Raw genomic sequence first — 21,433 nt, forward strand, 5'->3', positions numbered from 1 at the left:
TATTGTCACCCTGTTTATTTAACTTATATGCAGAGTACATCATGAGAAACGCTGGACTGGAAGAAACACAAACTGGAATCAAGATTGCCAGGAGAAATATCAATAACCTCAGATATGCAGATGACACCACCCTTATGGCAGAAAGTGAAGAGGAACTCAAAAGCCTCTTGATGAAGATGAAAGTGGAGAGTGAAAAAGTTGGCTTAAAGCTCAACATTCAGAAAATGAAGATCATGGCATCTGGTCCCACCACTTCATGGGAAATAGATGGAGAAACAGTGGAAACAGTGTCAGACTTTATTTTTCTGGGCTCCAAAATCACTGCAGATGGTGACTGCAGCCATGAAATTAAAAGACGCTTACTCCTTGGAAGGAAAGTTATGACCAACCTAGATAGCATATTCAAAAGCAGAGACATTACTTTGCCAACAAAGGTTCGTCTAGTCAAGGCTATGGTTTTTCCCGTGGTCATGTATGGATGTGACAGTTGGACTGTGAAGAAGGCTGAGCACCGAAGAATTGATGCTTTTGAACTGTGGTGTTGGAGAAGGCTCTTGAGAGTCCCTTGGACTGCAAGGAGATCCAACCAGTCCATTCTGAAGATCAGGCCTGGGATTTCTTTGGAAGGAATGATGCTAAAGCTGAAACTCCAGTACTTTGGCCACCTCATGCGAAGAGTTGACTCATTGGAAAAGACTCTGATGCTGGGAGGGATTGGGGGCAGGAGGAGAAGGGGACGACAGAGGATGAGATGGCTGGGTGGCATCGCTGACTCAATGGACGTGAGTCTCAGTGAACTCCGGGAGTTGGTGATGGACAGGGAGGCCTGGCGTGCTGCGATTCATGGGGTGGCAGAGTCGGACACAACTGAGCGACTGATCTGATTGATCTGAAATAGAGATTTTTTTTTCTTTTTTTTTTTTTAAGTATTTTTCATAAACATGGAAACTAAGTTTTGTTTCCTGTAACCAATACAAGTGGTACTGTTCCTCACCCTGTAGGTCAGAAGTTAAACTAATAAACCCAGAAAATCTAGCCTGCTGCTGTGGAGTACAAAGATTGCTGTGGATCCAGTACTTTCCAATCCATATATTCACTGTACCACTGCATTCATTGCTCTTGGTCATATTTTAACCACCAAGAAAGGATAGTACTTCTTCCTTATTGTGCCCTACTTATTTAAATACCCTGTTAGTGTTTTACATAATTAGAAAACAAGATAATTTTTTTTTTTTAATTTCCAAAATGAAGGTGGGGATGAAAGAATTCAAGCACATATAAAATATGCATATCCACAAAGAAAAGAATTATTTTAAGTGATTGTTGAAGCACCGTAATTTAGAAATACTTTCTTTTTAGGGTTATATATCCCAAAGACAGAGGTAAATGAAAAGAAGTTTTAGCAGCCTTCAGTTACAATAATTAGTAAAAATACTATTGACAATGTACTTTTGATGTAATTATAAATAAGTTAGAGGATAGAGCAAAACATCTAGACTTAGCTTTAGAAAATAAGAATTTTAATATAAGAGAAATGTGATATAAAAAATCAAAGAAGGTCAAAGTCTTATAATCACAAATTTCAATTGTAAATAATAATATATATTCAAGAAGTATGTGTTTTTCTTCTTTTATTTATTTTTTTCACTGCTTCTTTCCTACCTATCCACTGAGAAGGACTGTAGATACTCCAGTAGTCTTGCCTGGAAAATCCCATGGACGGAGGAGCCTGGTTAGCTGTAGTCCATGGGGTTGCGAAGAGTCGGACACGACTGAATGACTTCACTTTCACTTTTCACTTTCATGCATTGGAGAAGGAAATGGCAATCCACTCCAGTGTTCTTGCCTAGAGAATCCCAAGGACGGGGGAGCCTGGTGGGCTGCCATCTATGGGGTTGCACAGAGTCGGACACGACTGAAGCAACTTAGCAGCAGCAGCAGCAACCTGGTAGCAGTGAATACTCTGAGTATACACATTTTACCTCCAAATGTAACTTCCTAACTTAAAGGCACCAGGGATTTTAAAGGAAGAATGATTTAAAGTTTGAGATAGATAATAAGAGAACCCTAGAATTCTGTCATATCAGGTATCAAAGAAGTTATCAGTTACTACTAGTATCATGTCAGTATACTCATCTCACATGTTAGCGAGGTAATGCTCAAAATCCTTTAAGCTAGGGTTCAATAGTATGTGAACCAACAACTTCCAGATGTACAAGCTAGATTTAGAAAAGGCAGGAGAACCAGACATCAAATTGCCAACATCCACTGGATCACAGAAAAAGCAAGAGCCATCCAGCAAAACATCTACTTCTGCTGCATTGACTACACTAAGGTCCTTGGCTGTGTGGATCATAATAAAGTGTGGAAAATTCTTAAAGAGTTAGGAATACCAGACCACCTACCTGCCTCCTGAGAAAACCTGTATGCAGGTCAAGAGGCAACAGTTAGAACCAGACATGAAACAATGGACTGGTTCCCAGTTGGGAAAGGAGTACCTCAAGGCTGTATGTTGTCACCCTCCTTATTTAACTTAAATGCAGAGTATACCACATGAAAAGTCAAGCTGGATGAATCACAAGCTGGAATGAAGACTGCTGGGAGAAATATCAACAACCTCAGATATGCTGATGACACCACCCTAATTGCAGAAAGTGAAGAAGAACTAAAAAGCCTCTTGAAGAAGATGAAAGAGGAGAATGAAAAGATGGCTTAAAACTCAAAAAACTAAGATCATGGCATCCAGCCCCACCATTTCATGGCAAATATATGGGGGAAACGTGGAAGCAGTGACAGACTTTATTTTCTTGGTTTCCAAAATTACTGTGGACAGTGACTGCAGCCACGAAATTAAAAGACACTTGCTCCTTGGAAAAAAAGGAATGACAAGCCTAGACAGCACATTAAAAAGCAGAGACATCACTTTGCCAACAAAGGACCATATGGTCAAATCTACGATTTTTCCAGTTGTCATGTACGGATGTGAGAGTTTGCCCATAGTGAAGGCTGAACTCTAAAGAACTGATGCTTTCAAACTGTGGTGTTGGAATAGACTCTTGAGAGTCTCTTGGACAGCAAGGAGATCAAAGCAGTCACACCCATGGCTGATTCATGTGAATGTATGGCAAAAACCACTTTGTTGTAAAATAATTAGCCTCCAATTAAAATAAATTTAAAAAAAAAGTCAATCCTAAAGGAAATCACCCTGATTATTCATTGGAAGGACTGATGCTAAAGCTCCAATACTTTGGCCACTTGATGAGAGGAGTTGATTCATTGAAAAAGACTCTGTTGCTGGGAAAGATGGAAGGCAGGAGGAGAAGGGGATGACAGAGGATGAGATGGTTGGATGGAATCACTGACTCAACTGACATGAGTTTGAGCAAATTCCAGGAGATGGTGATGGACAGGGAAACCTGGCATGCTGCAGTCCATGGGGTTGCAAAGAGTAGGACATGCCTTAGTGATTGCACCAAAACAATATCATGTCAAAGAGACTCAGGAGCCAGTTTGAGTAGGCTCAGCTAGGAATGTTACAGGGCTTTGTTCAACAAGAAAAATAATTGCAGTGACTTAAAATATATCTAATAATTTTAGAAACATTTAATAAATGTATTAGTTCATAATAAAACCAAGTAACAGCATGTGAGAAAAACATATTGGTCAATGTTAGCATATGACAGAAGACAGAGTTTATCAGTTTGAAAGCTGGTAACAGAGGAACTGAGTCAAGTATTTATCCTACTTATTTTATGTGAATAGTAACTTGGGATACATGAATGGAAGTTTCCAGCCAACCATTTGCAGTTCAACCATTGATGCATTCAACAAATAAAATAGCTATTGTGTACATTCCACTTATGAAGATTCTCACGCAGAAAAAAAAAAAAAAGCTACTGATGTAATTCCCAAATTGCAGAAAATTTTGAGAGAAAAATATGAAATAATGAGAATCAAGAATATGAGAAACTATATAAAGAAACTTTTTTTCTTTTTAAAATTGTTTCTTCAACAAATATATTAGAAGAAAACGGTAAGAGATGGAAAGAGAACCTAAAGATTAAGGAACTTAAAAGACTTGTCAATCAATTAAAAACTTACAGACCTAAGTTTTATTTTTGGAACCATTAGTGAAAAGCAGAAAATAAGAGAGACACAGGGACACAGAGCTTCTGAGACAATTGAGAAGACTTGAATACTTTAATCATTATTATTAATATTTGTATCTACTTAGACATGATAATATTATAGGAGTTATATCTTTAAAGAATATTTTTAGAGATATACTCTGGTATATTTATGAATGAAATGACATGACAGGATTTGATTAAAAATCACACATACAAAAGAAATGAAATTGGCCATGAGATGTCTCATAAAAAAGAAAAAATTTGAGAATTGTTCTTTTTTTATTATCTAAAATAAGTACTGAGACTATGTGATCTTTCTATCTTTGTTAGAATTCCTCTGTGAATCATCTGGGTCTGTGGCTCCTTTCGTGAGGCAAAGGAGGGATATGGTTTTAAGTGTACACCTTTTGAGGCTAGACATAAATTTGATTTGGTCCTGCTACTTCCCAACTTAAATTCACTTAGCCTAAATTCAACAGTAAAATGAAATCTTGCCTAGAATCCAGCATATTCCTTCTCATCATCTAGAACATTTACACATGAGGTTTGTTCTATTTAGAGTTCCATTCCATCTCCTTTGCCTAGTTAACTCTTACTGATCCTTCTTATGTCAAAGCCATAATCATTTATTGAGGAAATCCATTCCTTTTCCTTCCTAGCCAGTTCAAGTTCCTTCATTACCTGTTCTTGTACAATTATACAATTCTCCTTTGTAGTTCTGATCACAACTGCAAGTTCACATTCGTTAGCTGATTTTTGGTTCATATCTACCTCCCCATTAGACTGTAAGCTTCATGACATCAAGGAAAAGTGTCTATGTTCAGCATTGATTATCCCTGGCAGATAGCATGGTATGCATACATCAAATATTGCTTGAATAGATAAATGAACTGGCAAATGAATCATGAATCAAGTGCTTAACATGGTATCTGACTTAGAGCCAGCACTCAGTAACCACTGGATACTGTTACACTTGCTGTTACTGTTTTTTGGTATTGACTTCTGTAGTGGTTGAGAAGAAAGGGATAGGGAGGTTAAGAAAAATATAGGGTGTTAAATGTAGGGTATCAAACATAGGATGATAAGGTTTAGAGCAGTTCCCAAGCTTAGTAGAGAATAAGAAATTTATAAGGTAGCTGAAAAGAAACCCAACTGTATCATTTGTTCAACCTGGACCCATGGGTTGAAGGGTCTCTAGCCTGAGACACAGACATGGATCTAATATTTAGGATATTCTCTAAAATTCAAGCTTCTCTGGTCAGAAGTTTGGGCAGAATGGGCAAGAAGGTTCTTTCTTCACCTTAGTTTCCATGTGCTGAGAAGCACAGTTTCCTCTAAGTTCTCAATGAGTGTGCTGAGTTGGTTCTTACTGTGTTGAGCTCAGTGGGTTTAGAAACAATGATATGTTATCATAACATGCTGACCACAAAACAACAAAATGTCAGGCTGGCTTTTGTTTTCACAAGTCTTGTGATATGGAAGTATATGAAATGAATAGATTGATCCAGTTTTGCCATGATTATTCATTTGCTAAACTTCACCCCCTGCTTTTTGAGACATAGAGGGAATAAAAAATAATGAATGCCATTTCTGTAGACTGCTGAGAAAGGGACTACAAAGTACCCCTATTCTACCTGCTAGAAGTCGGTTTTAATTCTATAAGTTGGAGATGACTTGTAAATGTTTTATAAAACATCTAAGGCAGTGTTCTTAAATTTTGCAGGTTATAGTACTCTCTGAGATTCCAAAGATAAAAGCAGATCCTTCTCTGAGAAATTCTAATACAAACATCAAGTTTCCACAATCTGCTTCAGGATGTTCATGGAGTTCCTGGATCTTAAACAGAGATCCCAGAGCAGGAACAATTACTATGGAGATACGGCCATGGATCTGTGTTCTGTAGATTAAATCTAGCTTTGCACAGTGTGATGGTTTCTGATGCTTGTCAAATCCCTTGATTCATGATCAATGTTCATTGAAAAACAAACAAACAAAAAACATAGGGAAAAAACCCACCTAACCATACTACTGAGTTAACAATTATATCATTTGGATTAAACTGATCATTTTAACTCCTTCCAACAGTAAAAACAAGCTATATCTATATGTATTGGTGTGTGCATGCTGAGTCATTCAGTCGTGTCCACTTCTTTGTGAACCCACGGACTTTTTTTGCATGAAAATTTCCAGACAAGAGTTCTAGACTGGGTTGCCATTTCCAACTCCAATATGTATCAGTACAAGTTTCAAAATCATTTAGCTAAAAAAAAAAAAAAAGATACATATGGTTAATATTATTTACATTAAATGCAAAATATATGTATTCATATTTTTGGATAATCAAATAGGTAGCAGAAAAATAATAAAATATTCATGGAGATTGTAAACACTCAAATTCATGATAATGTTTTTTTCTGGACAGAGAGGGAGGGAAATGAATGCAGGTAGAATATAGGAAATTTTAACTGTAAAATTTTATTCATAAAAATGGAGAAAGAGAACTGGAGTAGATGTAATATTAAAACTTGAAAAATGTGAGCTAGTGAGTTCAAAGTGGTTCATTATATTATTCCTCCTTAGTGTTCATATAAGTATATCAAAATAAAGATTTGAAAAATGAAAATAACCTAGCTTACAAGGATGTCATTAAAAACAAATGACCACATAAGCAAAAGTGCCTTGGAAAATGCAAATGATACACGAAGGGCACATTGGTATCCCCCCTCGCTAAATTCATCTCATTAAAATTCAACCCAACAAATATTGATTAAGCACAGTAAGATTCCATCAGACAGAAGGACCAAATTGATACTATGATCACAGACTCAAGATTCTATGGGGTCTTACTATTTATCCCGCTCAGCAGATTTCAGAGGGGGATATAAATAGGGCTGAAGTCACTGTTTAATTTGTCACTCATCTTGTTTAATTAGGCATTCATCCTGCTTCAACCAGAAGAGCATTCTTTATGTTTTACACACACACACACACACACCCACACACCCACACACCCACACACCCACACACACACACAGAGATATTTCATGAAATAATGCATTGCTGAAACTGAAACTCCAATACTTGGGCCACCTGATGTGAAGAACTGACTCACTGGAAAAGACCCTGATGCTGGGAAAGACTGAAGGCAAAAGAGAAGTGGACAAGAGAGGATGAGATGGTTGGATGGATCACTGACGTGATGGACATGAGTTTGAACAGACTCTGGGAGTAGGTGATGGAGAGGGAAGTCTGGCGTGCTGCAGTCCATGGGGTGGCAAAGAGTTGGACATGACTGAGCCACTGAACTGAACTGAATATTAAGTCACTGCTATAAATTTACTAAAAATGGTTGATCTGATCTTATCACTTCTCAAGGGCTCCAGTACTCTGATGGAAACTTGTCACTTTTGCTACTGACCTTTCATTTCCTCTCATGCCGCTAGAGACTTGATTTTGCTTCATAGAATACACTTCACACACTGGATACTGTCTGCCAAGATAGCAGTAAAGATAACTCTGGGTAAGAGAAACAATTCTTATCCAGACCTGGGCTATGATGAAGCCACGATGAAGGTCTGGGAACTCACACCAACCCTGAGCCAGTGCTGAGACCAACATGAGCACTAGACAGAGAGGATTTTTTATTTTCATCAAACTCAGAACTGATCCATAGCATGTAAATCTGACTCTTCTAGAAGCCATCTTGCCTATATGAGGGGCCAGGACTTGCCTGGAGCAATGGAGCTGACCTGACTGATGAAGACATATCGATCCATCATAGCAGAGAGCAGAGTCAGGACATAGACAGACACTGCTGCTGCTAAGTTGCTTCAGTCATGTCCGACTCTGTGCCACCCCAGAGACGGCAGCCCACCAGGCTCCCCCGTCCCTGGGATTCTCCAGGCAAGAACACTGGAGTGGGTTGCCATTTCCTTCTCCAATGCATGAAAGTGAAAAGTCAAAGTGAAGCTGCTCAGTCCTGTCTGACTCCTAGTGACCCCATGAACTGCAGCCTACCAGGCTCCTCCGTCCATGGGATTTTCCAGGCAAGAATACTGGAGTGGGGTGCCATTGCCTTCTCTGAGATAGACACTAGGTCCCATGACATTAATTGAACCCCTGGATTCTGCTGGGATTATACTATTTAGCCACCTGAAATAATAAATTCTCTCTTTCCTTGAAATAGACTGGAGTTTTGATTTTTTGTTGTTGTTGCTATTTTTCACTTGAAACTGAAAGATATCCAAATCAAGTAGTTCTCAATGTTGTCATACACCCAAATGCCCCAAGAGACTGAGAATTTATAGCCATACGTGAGCTGCATCCTTGGGCTGACTTTAGAAAGGTCCTAGTGTGAGCTCCATCCCTGGGCTGACTTTGGAAAGGTCCTATGTTTAGTTAAAATTTGTCTCCTATGCTACACCCATTTCTCCTATCCTTTAATTTGGAGTCAGATGTCTGTTTCTTCACATAGGCACATAGATATTTGTGTATAATACTATCCCTCCTCCTCACCCATTCCATCTTCTTCACCCACTCTCTGCCCATCCCCTGCCCAAAGTTTCTTACACACTGAGATTTCAAACCTAAACTTTAAGCTTGTCTAATCCATAAAATAGTTTAATAAAGGACATCTAAAAATCACTGTATTTGCTATTATGAACAATTGTTGGAATTAACATTAAATTATCTTTAGGTGTCTGTGCACAAGTTGAACTTTTTTCTCTTTCAGTTCTGAAGCTGCCTATAAAATGTAAACACTTGAATGGAGAATGATTAATACATTCCATTTACACAGAATAGTGTAGGCTCATGTATCCCCAAACAACATGGAAACAGCTGTCAAACCTACTCACTTCATTTTTCATGGAATGGGAACAGCTGCTAAATGTCTCATAAACATCTAGGGCAAGACATAAAGAAGTTGCAAGGAAACCCTTTCAAAGCAGGAAGTATATGCTTCCAAACCCTTGAAAAAATAATCATAAACAGTGGTAAAATCAGCAAGATGTTAAAATTTATGCATGGGTTCCACAGAATACAGGAGACTTTCACAAAGTCAGAAAGAGACAGGAATGAATCTCAGGTCTTCAGACCTTTACATCCCTTCTGTTTTGATTATGTCAAATTTCACTCAACAGCGTATGATCAACTGTCAATTAAATTAGATAGCAAGTGCATTGGATTGCAGGTGCATTGAATTTGGAAGAAAGAGAGAATCATAATCAGGGATTTCCCCCTCAACCCCCAATAGAAGAGGTGGATTTGATAAGCAATCTGTGAGTTTGTCAATGGCTGAGATTTAGCCAGGAATTTCACCTTCATTCTGCCTATATTTCTAATCTAAATGTAATCTAATTCAAATGAAATTCTATGAACCAAGGAAAATTCTATCAGAGTCAAGGTGCTCAAGTATTCATGAAGATACATATTTACCAAACATTTTAGACAAAGCACTGTGTTGAATATGTTGCATATGTCATGAAGGCAGAAGGTGTGGAGGTGGGTGGGAAATAGATGGTGCCTGCTCTGAAGAAGTTTACAAACTCTGAGGAAGTCCCTAAGATATGTATTTTTCAGTGTTAACTAACAATAAATGCAGTACTATATTGACCTCATCCTCCCTACTACAATCATGGGGAACAGTCTTTGTCTCTAGAACAGAGTAGACCACACTGACCTGAAGAGGTAAATACTATGTTTGGATGAACATTTGAAAATCTTGAATTATGACCTTAAGTGTCTTACCTCTTTCTCCCTTTAGTTTTTCAAACACAACTCATCTTCAAAATCTATCCTAATTCTATTCATTTCAGTTGCTCAGTTGTGTTCAACTCTTTGCGACCCCACGGACTGCACCATGCCAGGCTTCCCTGTCCATCACCAACTCCCGGAACTTACTCAAACTCATGTCCATCAAGTTGGTGATGCCATCCAACCATCTCATCCTCTGTCATCCCTTTCTCCTCCTGCCTTCAATATTTCCCAGCATCGGGGTCTTTTCCAATGAGTCAATTCTCATCAGGTAGCCAAAGTATTGGAGTTTCAGCCTCAGCATCAGTACTTGCAATGAATATTCAGGACTGATTTCCTTTAGGATTGACTGACTGAATATCCTTGCAGTCCAAGGGACTCTCAAGAGTCTTCTCCAACACCACAGTTCAGAAGCATCCATTCTTTGGCTCTCAGCTTTCATTACAGTCCAATTCTCACATCCATACACGACTACTAGAAAAACCATAGCTTTGAATAGACAGACCTTTTGTCAGCAAAGTAATGTCTCTTTTTTTTTTAACATGCTGTCTGCTTTTTAATATGTTGCCTAATCCTGTGTTCATCTACAAAGCTTTCTTTGAAGTCTCCTGCACTGACATTAACCTTTCTATGAGTCCTTGTAACATACTATTAGCAAAGTTTTTAGATGCTTAAACATATGCTGCCTAATATAGTCACTGAACTGATTTCTATGTTGATTCCTGGGTCAGGAAGATCCACTGGAGAAAGGATAGGCTACCCACTCCAATATTCCTGGGCTTCCTCTGTGGCTCAGCTGGTAAAGAATCTGCCTGCAATGTGGGAGACCTGGGTTCGATCCCTGGGTTGGGAAGATCCCCTGGAGAAGGGAAAGGTTACTGACTCCACTATTCTGGCCTGGAGAATTCTAGGGACTATACAGTCCATGGAGTTGCAAAAAGTCAGACATGACTGAGCAACTTTCACTTTCACTTTTCTATGTCATGGCTTACTTCCCAAGCTGGACTGAGCACCTGAGCAATATATTTTACCTTTTCCTTAGTTCCTAGAACAGCACAATTAAAGTGTTTCATGTAACTCAAATTAATAAATGAACTAATGCCAATTCCCTTTGATCCTCCATGGCCAATCAAGAGTACTCCAACCTGCTGCTGCTGCTGCTAAGTCACTTCAGTCGTGTCCAACTCTGTGTGACCCCAGAGATGGCAGCCCACCAGGCTCCCTCGTCCCTGGGATTCTCCAGGCAAGAACACTGGAGTGGGTTGCCATTTCCTTCTCCAGTGAATGAAAGTGAAAAGTGAAAGTGAAGTCGCTCAGTCGTATCTGACTCCTAGCGACCCCATGGACTGCAGCCTACCAAGCTCCTCCATCCATGGGATTTTCCAGGCAAAAGTACTGGAGTGGGGTGCCATTGCCTTCTCCAGTACTCCAACCTACTAGCCATCAAAACCCAGTCAGGTTTAAATTACTTGAAGATGTACCTTCAGGTACAGCACTAATTTTTAATTGTACCACAGTTTCTCTAAATGAAGAAAATCCCTTGGTTTACCTACTTAATCCACTACTAGCCTTTGGGATGTGTGTAGAGGGATAGAATTTGGTGATAAGAAATCATGAGAATCAAAATAGTCATAAGGGTATAAGATTGTTTATCATGAAAGCACAAAATAACCCAAAGAAGTCTAACCTAATAGAAGTGCAGCAATTGAAAACTACAGCCAGCTCATCGAGGATGTTACTGGAAAAAGCAAGAAGCTGATGTGTGGAGGGAATGAAAGAGATTTTTCAATGTTGTCAATGAATGTGTAGAGTCCTTGGTTAAAAACATATATATTTAGAGCTCAGTCAACAATATAAGTGATAGTCTAAGTAGCTGAGGAGGAAGAAGAGCACTAAACTTTAATGATTCTTAATGGAACCTTGCTAGGCTACCAGGAAGACTTCATATATATATATATGGACTTCCCTGGTGGCTCAGACTGTAAAGAAACTGCCTGCAATGTGAAAGATCTGTCTTCAGTTCCTGGGTTGGGAAAATCCCCTGGAAAAGCAAATGGCAACCACCTACAGTATTCTTGCCTGGAGAATTCCATAGACAGAGGAGCTTGGTGGGCTACACAGTCCATGGGGTTGCAAAGAGTTGGACATGACTGAGTAACTAATACTTTTGCTCATATACATATATGTCAAATGTATATTTATGTCTATATATACATACACTTTTTTTTCATGATATTGTTGGGGAAACTGACTGAATCCATCTGCCATGACCAGGCACCAGAGTAATCACTTGCTTGAGTTATCTTAACAACAGACGCTTCTGGTAAAGGAACGTGAAACAAGCTACTACCAAACAGAGAATTTGGGAAAGGTCAAAGGAGAGAGAAGACACCAGCCCATATGTCCTACCAACCTCCCAGAACCTTTTCTGGAATCCATCTTGGCTGAGTGATACACACAGCACCAGGACTCCATGTGAGAATGACATGCCAGAGATAACCTGGAAATTAACCCCATCATCATAAAACCTGAGGCTGCAAGCCACACGGCAGAGCAGTTCTGCTGGGTTCCCTTACCGTGCTGCTCTCCATCCAGGCACCCCTTCCCAATAAAGTCTCTTGCTTTGTTAGTTTGTGTGTCTCCTCAGACTATTTATGAACATTACACAAGAGACAACTCTCAGGCCCTGAAAGGGGTCCCCCTTCCTGCAGCAATATTGCATGGCTGCCATAAAAATAAAAGAAAGAGCTTCCATGTTTGATCACTGAGGTCCCTTTTAATACCTTCTCAGCAAGTGGGCATCTACCCTGAGAATCTTCTCTTAGGCAGAGGCAATTTTTAAAGAAGTCATCAGGCAAGATGACAGTTCAATGTTCCTAAACTGTCCTCAGAGGAAGCACCTCAAGGAAGAATTTTTATCTTTGTTTTTGTTATTGTTCTCTTTAGTCTCCAACAAAATTAGCATCTGTTAACTGAAATAGAGTAAGAAAGAATAATACAATAGGGTCCAATTACACCCAGTTCGAAGCTGAAGCACAGCCAGATGAATGCTAATTCAGTTATTAAATAGCAGCCTGTATTTATTCTAAATGAGTGGCTGGATCTTGTACAAGTGGCAGGTCTTTGCAGATTCTCACTTACTAGAAAGCACATCCTTGGCTATAAGACTGTCATTTCTATCTATCAGGAAAAAGAGAGTCAATAATGCGGCTGATCTGAAATCTTGTAGCACAGAAAGTCTTCACCAGCCTTCTTTTCAATTTGTGTTCTAGTCGTGTCTCTCTGTGACCCCATGGACTGTAGCCTGCCAGGCTTCTCTGTCCATGGGATTCTCCAGGCAGGAATACCACAGTGGTTTGCCACTTCCTACTTCAGGAGATCTTCCCAACCCAGGGATGAAGTCTCCTGCATTGGCAGGTGGCTTCTTTAAGCACTGTGCCTGCCACCGGGGAAGCCTTCTTTTCAATTTACAAATATCCTAAGTTCTTGTCTCTTAGTGTAACTGAGCAGGACTCCAGGGGGCCTTCCTGGGACAGGTCTTCCCCCATATCCTCTGCATCTGAGGCACATTTCCCAAGTTGTTTTATAGATGTTAAACCACCCCCCACCCACCCAATCAGTGGAAGACTTTAACAATTTGATGACCATAAATACATAGCCCTAGGGCTCCTGGAACCCAAGGACTCATAATGTTAACCCCTGTGACACCACCCTGTTACCTCACCATCAGCCAATCAGAGGATTGCCCATGAGCTGAACACACACGCTGCCATCCTCCTTCCTTACTTGTTTTTAAAAATGCTTTGCAGAAACCTTTCCAGGAATTCAGGGGTTTTTTAAAGCATGAGCCACCCATCTCTTTGCATGGCCCTGCAATAAATCTTTCTTTGCTCCAAATTCTGATGTTTCAGGTTGTTTAGCTCGCTGTGCATTGGGCACACAAAATTGCACTAATATTAACATACTGATCATTTAGTCAAAACTACTATTTCTTCAAGCTGGATGACAATAGAAATTATGCTTCAAGACAGAACAGTTTTGATAGCACAAAGAAAAGTGAAAGTGTTAGTTGCTCAGTCATATCCAACTCTTTGTGACCACATGGACTGCTGCCTGCCAGGTTCCTCTATTCATGAAATTCTCCAGGCAAGAGTACTGGCTGCTGCTGCTGCTAAGTCACTTCAGTCCTGTCTGACTCTGTGCAACCCCATAGATGGCAGCCCACCAGGCTCCCCCATCCCTGGGATTCTCCAGGCAAGAATACTGGAGTGGGTTGCCATTTCCTTCTCCAACTCATGAAAGTGAAAAGTGAATGTGAAGTTGCTCAGTCATGTCCGACTCTTAGTGACTCCATGGACTGTAGCCTACCAGGCTCCTCCATCCATGGGATTTTCCAGGCCAGAGTACTGGAGTCGGTAGCAATTTCCTTCGCCAGGGGATCTTCCCAACCCAGGGACTGAATCCAGGTATCTGACATTGCAAGCAGATTCTTTATCATCTGTGCCACCAGGGAAGCCCCACTGAAATGATTATGCACTCTTAAAGTGGTTTTATTTTTATTTTATTTTATATTTTTTATTGTTTTATATTTACTGTCCTATTCCTAAACTATCCTCAAAAATAAAAGAAGTATTTCTTAAAATATAAAAGCAACATATATTTGCATGCAAATTTTATAAAACTTTATATTGATTGCTCAAATATTAAAAATAAAATGATCAGAAAGAGATAACCGAGTACTTTAGTCAGTTTCCCAGCCATATTTGTCTTTTATCAAATATATTATATATTTTTTTTTCTGAGGAATGTATGTTTTCCCCAATAGTATGGTTTGTTATTATTACCACTTTTTCTTTAAAATTACTTGGAAGTTTCTTCAAAGTTGCATTTTGTGTTTAATAAATTTGAAAAATTTGACAACTTAAAAGTAACTTTTTTCTACAAAAATTTTTTAAATTATTAAACTTCTCTAGATATGGCATATGCTTATTAGATGTCCATTCTGCTAAATGGAAAATAGTCTCTTGTATACAAATGTTTTCATACTTTTTTAGCTTTGACTTAAGAGTTCATTTCTTCATTAAATATTTTTATGGGAAAAAAATTCTTCCAAGTAACTTACCTCTATGATTGATTTGATATTTTTAAGTTGATAAAGCACAATCATATATCATTTCAATTTCATTCTACTTCAGTAGGGAGCAAAAATCTATCCATTCAGAATATGAGCTTCATCAAAAGGTTTTCCTTATACATCAAGATAATACCCCAATTGTAGAATTTCAAGTTTAAAATTCAGCATCACATTTGCACTCTCATGATTTAATGTGACTGGCTCCTCCTCATTTTATAGGAAAAGATTTTTACTATTGTTTAGTTTGCAAGCTTTGTTACCGCAGTGGCAGCCATTTTAGAAAATGGTATGGTAGTTTCTTATACAGTTAGAAAAACATACACTCACTAAATCATCCAGTAATTCCTCTCCTAGGTATTTACCCAAGAGAAATAAGAAGTTATGTTCACACAAAAATGTGTATGTGAATGTTTATAGCAACTATGCCCATAATTGCCAAAAGCAGAATATAGTCCAAGTGTCCTCCAAATTGTTAATGGGTAAAAGAACTCTGGTGCATCCAAACCATGAAGTACTGCACCACAGAGTGAGAGAGTCCAAACTCATAGGATGACCGCTGTATGGTTCAATTTACATTCCAGTCTGGAAAAGGGAAAAAATATAGGAATAGAGTGAGAGTAGGAAGGGGACTTGGAGAAGGCAATGGTACCCCACTCCAGTACTCTTGCCTGGAAAATCCCATGGACGGAGTAGCCTGGCGGGTTGCAGTCCATGGGGTTGCTAAGAGTCGGACACGACTGAGCGACTTCACTTTCACTTTTCACCTTCATGCGTTGGAGAAGGAAATGGCAACCCACTCCAGTGTTCTTGCCTGGAGAATCCCAGGGACGGGGGAGCCTGGTGGGCTGCCATCTATGGGGTCGCACAGAGTCGGACACGACTGAAGCGACTTAGCAGCAGCAGGAAGGCGACTGAGTATAGAGGACATAAGGAGACTTTGATAGAACCATCATATACCTTGATTGTGGTGGTAGTTATAAGATTAAAGAAGCTTATCAAAATAAATAAAAATGTACAACAGAGGGAGTGAATTTTAAGGTAAGTAAATCATACCACAGTGAAATTATTTCCAAAAAAAGCTCTTGAAAACAAACAGACCCCCCCCAAAAAAAAAATTAATTCAAGGTTGGAATTATGTGGTAGCTCTAATTAATATGAATATTGGAAACTCATGTCAAAATTACAAATATTTTCCCAAAGTAATTAATACTCAGGTAATTAATATAAAACTCAGGCCAGAAAACAAACAAATACACCTTAAGAGGTTGAAAAAAAAAAAGGTGGATGTACTTTGTACTCCACTGTTCTAATATCTGAATAAAGAATGTCTGCAAATTCTTATGAAAACAAACAAAAAAAATGTAGAGGGTTCATTTACAAAAATCAGTAATACAATAGACTCCATTAGATGACTTTAATAAAAACTTAAACATTTCTGAAAATCAACTGAATTTGGGCAACAAAGAGAAAAAGTGAGTATCACCACAATGAAGATTAAAAAAAAAATACATTCAATCCTATCTTTGTTAAACAAATGTCGTGCTTTAATTATCCTAATTTTTCCTGCATGAAAATGGTTGTAAATTTTGACAACTGCTGTGTCTACTTTGATTGGTTAAAAACAATAACAAAAAAAACCCTCTTGTGTTGCTTGGAGGCAGTTATAAATATGGATGTCTAACAAATAGTGCCAAGTACATTTCAGCTTCATAAATTTAATTTAGTAAGAACACTTAATTTAGAACGAATATAATATTACATCACAGCAAATTGTGCATTCTTTTTACCACCATAAAAATTATTTTCAATGATGAAATTTTAAATTGAATTTATATTAACAATCAAAATAATGTCATATTTCACCACTGACAGATGAAGTTTCCAAAGTTTTACATTGATTCCATGAAATGGTTAACAGTGATTCATGACTGGAATGAATTAATTTTATAATAGAAGCATTTGATGGTAACAATGGAAAATAGGCATCATTAGCAACTTGCAAAGTCCTTTTTCTGCTAAACTGAAGCCATGTATTATCAGTTATTGTTTCATTTCCTGTGCATTCATAGAAAACTGAGAAATACGAATGAGCAAAATTAAATGTAGAAGAGTATTAATTTGATTTTTGATTAGACATTTGTTAAAAAATTCAAATTCTTTGACCCCCAACCCAAACCTTCTTGAAGCAAAAACTCTGGAGGTAGATCTCAGCTGTCTTTGTTTTAACAAGGCTCCCAGGATACACAGATGCACATGTAAATATGAGACTGTTATCTCATATGAAAAGTGACTTTTCACAGGGTGCTCTGCAAATGTACCTCTGCAGTCAGAAGCATTAAATCTTTGTTTTGGAGAAAGTCTTCATGAAACAATTATTGACTGTTGAGTTCAGAAATAGACCCACACATACATTTTTAATTGATTTTTCAACAAAGGTGCCAAGGCAACTCAATAGAGAAAGGGCAAGCTATCAATAAATGTTGTCTCAACAACTGGATGGTCATATGCAAAACAAAACAAAAAAAACACCTCAATCCACATCATACCATACATAAAAAATCAACTCAAAATTGACCTAAAAGTAAGTGCTAAGACTATAAGCCTTCTAGAATAGAAAAGAATACGAGAAGAACTCTGTGACACAGAGTGTGGAAAATATTTTTAAACAAGACACAAACAGAATAAATGATAAAAGAAATCAATTAAATTTCATCAAAATTTAAACCTATGCTCCTCATAAAATGGTGAAGAAAAAGTAAAGGCAATCCACAGCCTGAGAGAAAATAATTTTGCAAGAATGATCTCTAAAAGTAAAGTAAAATAGAACAACAAAAAACCTTTGCTTTGTTTTAATATCTTTGTTTTTATAAATAACTTGACTTAGAAATATTGGTCAAAATTTGAACAAACACTTCAAAGAAGAGATAAAGATGGCAAATAACCATATGAAAAGATGCTTACCATCATGTCATTAAGAAAATGTAAATTAATAATGTAAGATAGCACTGCACACCCATTAGAATGGCTACAATTTAAAAAAACTGATCATATCAAATGCTCCCAGAGATAAGGAGGAATGGGAAGTCTCATACATGACAGATTAGATTCTTTGGAAAAGAGTAAAGTTTGGGACTTTCTTGAACATATTCTACCATAACACAACTCCTCCACTCCTATGTATTTATTCAAGAGAAATGCAAACAAATATTTACCCAAATATTTACTTGTACACCAATGTTCATTAACAGCTTTTTTGTTATAGCCCCAAACTGGAAATGACTCACATGTTCATCTGTAGAAAGGTAAAACCATTGTAGTATATCCATACGAAAGAGCACTACTTAGCAATTAAAAAAAAAAAAAAGAGATGACTGGCACATGCAACATGGATGAATCTCAAATAATTACACTCAGTGAAAGAAGCCAGACCCTCATCTCACATACCAACAAGAGTATATACTTGATGATTCTATCATATAAATCTGCTGAAAATGCAGACAGACATATAGTGACAGAAGGTAGATCAATGGTTCCCCTGGGACAGAGTGAGACTTGGTGGTGGGTAAGGAAGGGCCAGGTTGCAAAAGTGCTCAAGAAAACTTCTGGGAAGATGGACATACCCATTATCTTGTTTGGGGTGATAGTTTCACAAGTGTACACATGCATCAAATTTCATACAGTAAACATGTACTGTTTATTGCACTTTGATTGTACCTTACTGAAGGCAGGGGGAACAAAAGAGAAAAAACTCTAGTTAAATGCTACGTCAGATGGTATAAACCAAGATTTCCCTAAGCAAACCAAGAGGTATGGTGTACTTTACAGACATACACACCTGCCTGCATTGTTAATTTTTAATATCCTTTTGACATTTAGGCTAATCTGCATCTCTCGTTCCTTCAAATAACTCATTCTGAATTATTCCCAATTAAATTTCCTTTATCTACATTTGCTTTTAGCACTGCAATCCTCTTTTTTTCAGGACTTATCACATTGTATATTTGCATTTATTTCCACTGAATTAATGTCTACCTCACTCAGTGAGACTGTAAGAAACACGAACCTTAGAATCTTGTTGCTCCTCGTTATTACAGTAGTCTCAGTGTTTGGTACCTATGCATAATTAATACTGGTTGAAAGAATAAAAGAATCTGACAGCAAAATTAAGGATCTGGTAAAGGATGAAAAAGGCTTTATTTATTAATCTAGTTTACTTATTCAATCAATGAAATAATTATAATAATACAACTTTACAGTTAAAGCATTTGCATGTAAACAGACACTCCTCTCATCTACGGTTTTATTTGATTTTTATAAAAATTTTGTAAAAAAGGCAAAATAAAGTATGTCCTTTAAGGAAAGAACCTGGAACTCAAGATGGCACAGAAACAAGCAAGAAAATGGAAATAAGTTCTAAACCCAAAGATTTGACACAAAGGTCGTTCGCAGTAATCCACAGCTATTACTTCAGAGACCATTATCATCTTATCCCTGGATATTGCAAGGGCCCCTAACACACTGATGCTCAGTCTTGGTTACATATGAGAATTATCTGAATTTTTTTTAAAGTACCTATATCTCTGTTTCATTCTTAGAGATTCTGATTAATAAGTCATGGAGTCCTGTTAAGCATGAAGATTTGTCAAAGGGTTAGGGTTAGGGTTTAACTAACTGGCAGCAAAGCTTAGAGTCACTGGTTTATCTGAGTTTGGTCTGGAGAATTGTACTGTCTCCAATCCATTCTTACTCTGGAGCTAAGATCATTGATTTCAAAAACAAACACAAACATGTCACTTGACCACCCGAAAGCCTTGGATGTTGCCAACCTACAGAGTGTCCCATAGTCTAAACTTCAGACCTGCAAAAAGCCCTGCTCAAAGAGAAGAATCAAAATAACCGATTCAGGGTCTGGGGCAGGGGAAAGATAAATTGAGCTCAGAATATCTAGTGCCAGAAAGAAAAAATACTATAGGAAAATGATGAAGGCGTGCTAAAAGTTCACAGGAGACAACCTGAAGGGATTCCCCCTGGCCAATTTCAGCCTCAAAATAAATGACATTTTTTTTAACAAAATAAATAAATAAATGGCAGCACTAAATAATAACCCATTGCTTAAATTAAGAACCCAGGATTACACACTGATGATAAACAAATAAAAGAAGAAGAGGGAAAACCTCTCAACAATAGAATGCCAATAAATCTGGACGATGGAGTTAGATCAGTATTTTCAACCACCACACTAATAAGTGACTCAGACAAAAAAAATCCAGAGATTCTAAGATCAGTGGGTGAAAGTCTTGTGAGAACTTAATATTGACAGCCTCAAAGTATCTCCCATACACTACTTATAGAATCTTTACCTATTGTATTTTTTTAAGAAATTTACAAATTTTAACCTATTTTGTACAATAGATAAAAATAGTAACTTTATAATGGTTGGACCTGACTGACATCATCACAACAAAGTGATCACAGTTAAGGTCACCAATAAAAGGACATCTTGTGCCTCTGGATGTGATGTTCTGAGAAGGACACAGTATCACTTTTGCAAAATTCCTGCCAAAAAATGTAACATTTAAATCTAATCATAAGAAAAAGTCAGAGGAACCCAAAGTGTGAGACATTCTGCAAAATAACTAGTATGTACTCTCCAAAAATGTCAAGAAAAACAGAGAAACTGTCCTAAATTAAAGGAGACTAAAGATATCTGACAGCAGATGCAATGACTGTTCCTGGACTGGGTATTGAATTGAGGGGAGGGGGGATCTCCCTCCCCCACCTATGAGTTCCCCCACCTATAAAGAACGGTATTGGGTCAGTGGCAAAGTATGAGTATCAAGAAATATCAGCATTACATCTATGCTAAAATATGTAAGTTTAAGAACTGTATTGTGGTCATATGTAAGAGAATATTCGTGTTCTTAGGAATACACACTTCAGTGTGTGAAATATCAAAAGGACAACACGTTTTGTATACTGTGTGCTATGCTAAGTCAATTCAGTCATGTCTGACTCTTTGTGACCCCATGGACTGTAGCCCTCCAGGCTCCTCTGTCCATGAGATTCTCCCAATAAGAACGCTGGAGTGGGTTGCCATTTCCTCCTTCGGGGATCTTCCCAACCCAGGGACTGAACCTGCGTCTCCCAAGACTCCTGCATTGGCAGGTGATTTCTTTACCACTAGAGCCAACTGGGAAGCCCCAAAAGGCAACATATCAGCAACTTTTAGCTAAAACACAATTACAGAGAGACACAGATGGGGAGGGGAGAGGGAGACGTGGAAGGTCATAGGACACAATGGAAATAAGAGTACTTTGCTCTGTGGTAACTTAGAGGGTGGGTGGGGAGGGAGGCTCAAGAGAGAGGGGGTATATGTGTGTGTGTGTGTGTGTGTGTGTATACATATATATATGAT

The sequence above is a fragment of the Bison bison genome, unplaced genomic scaffold (assembly GCF_000754665.1).
Source record: "Bison bison bison isolate TAMUID 2011002044 unplaced genomic scaffold, Bison_UMD1.0 scf7180017864505, whole genome shotgun sequence".
NCBI classification, from domain to species: domain Eukaryota; kingdom Metazoa; phylum Chordata; class Mammalia; order Artiodactyla; family Bovidae; genus Bison; species Bison bison.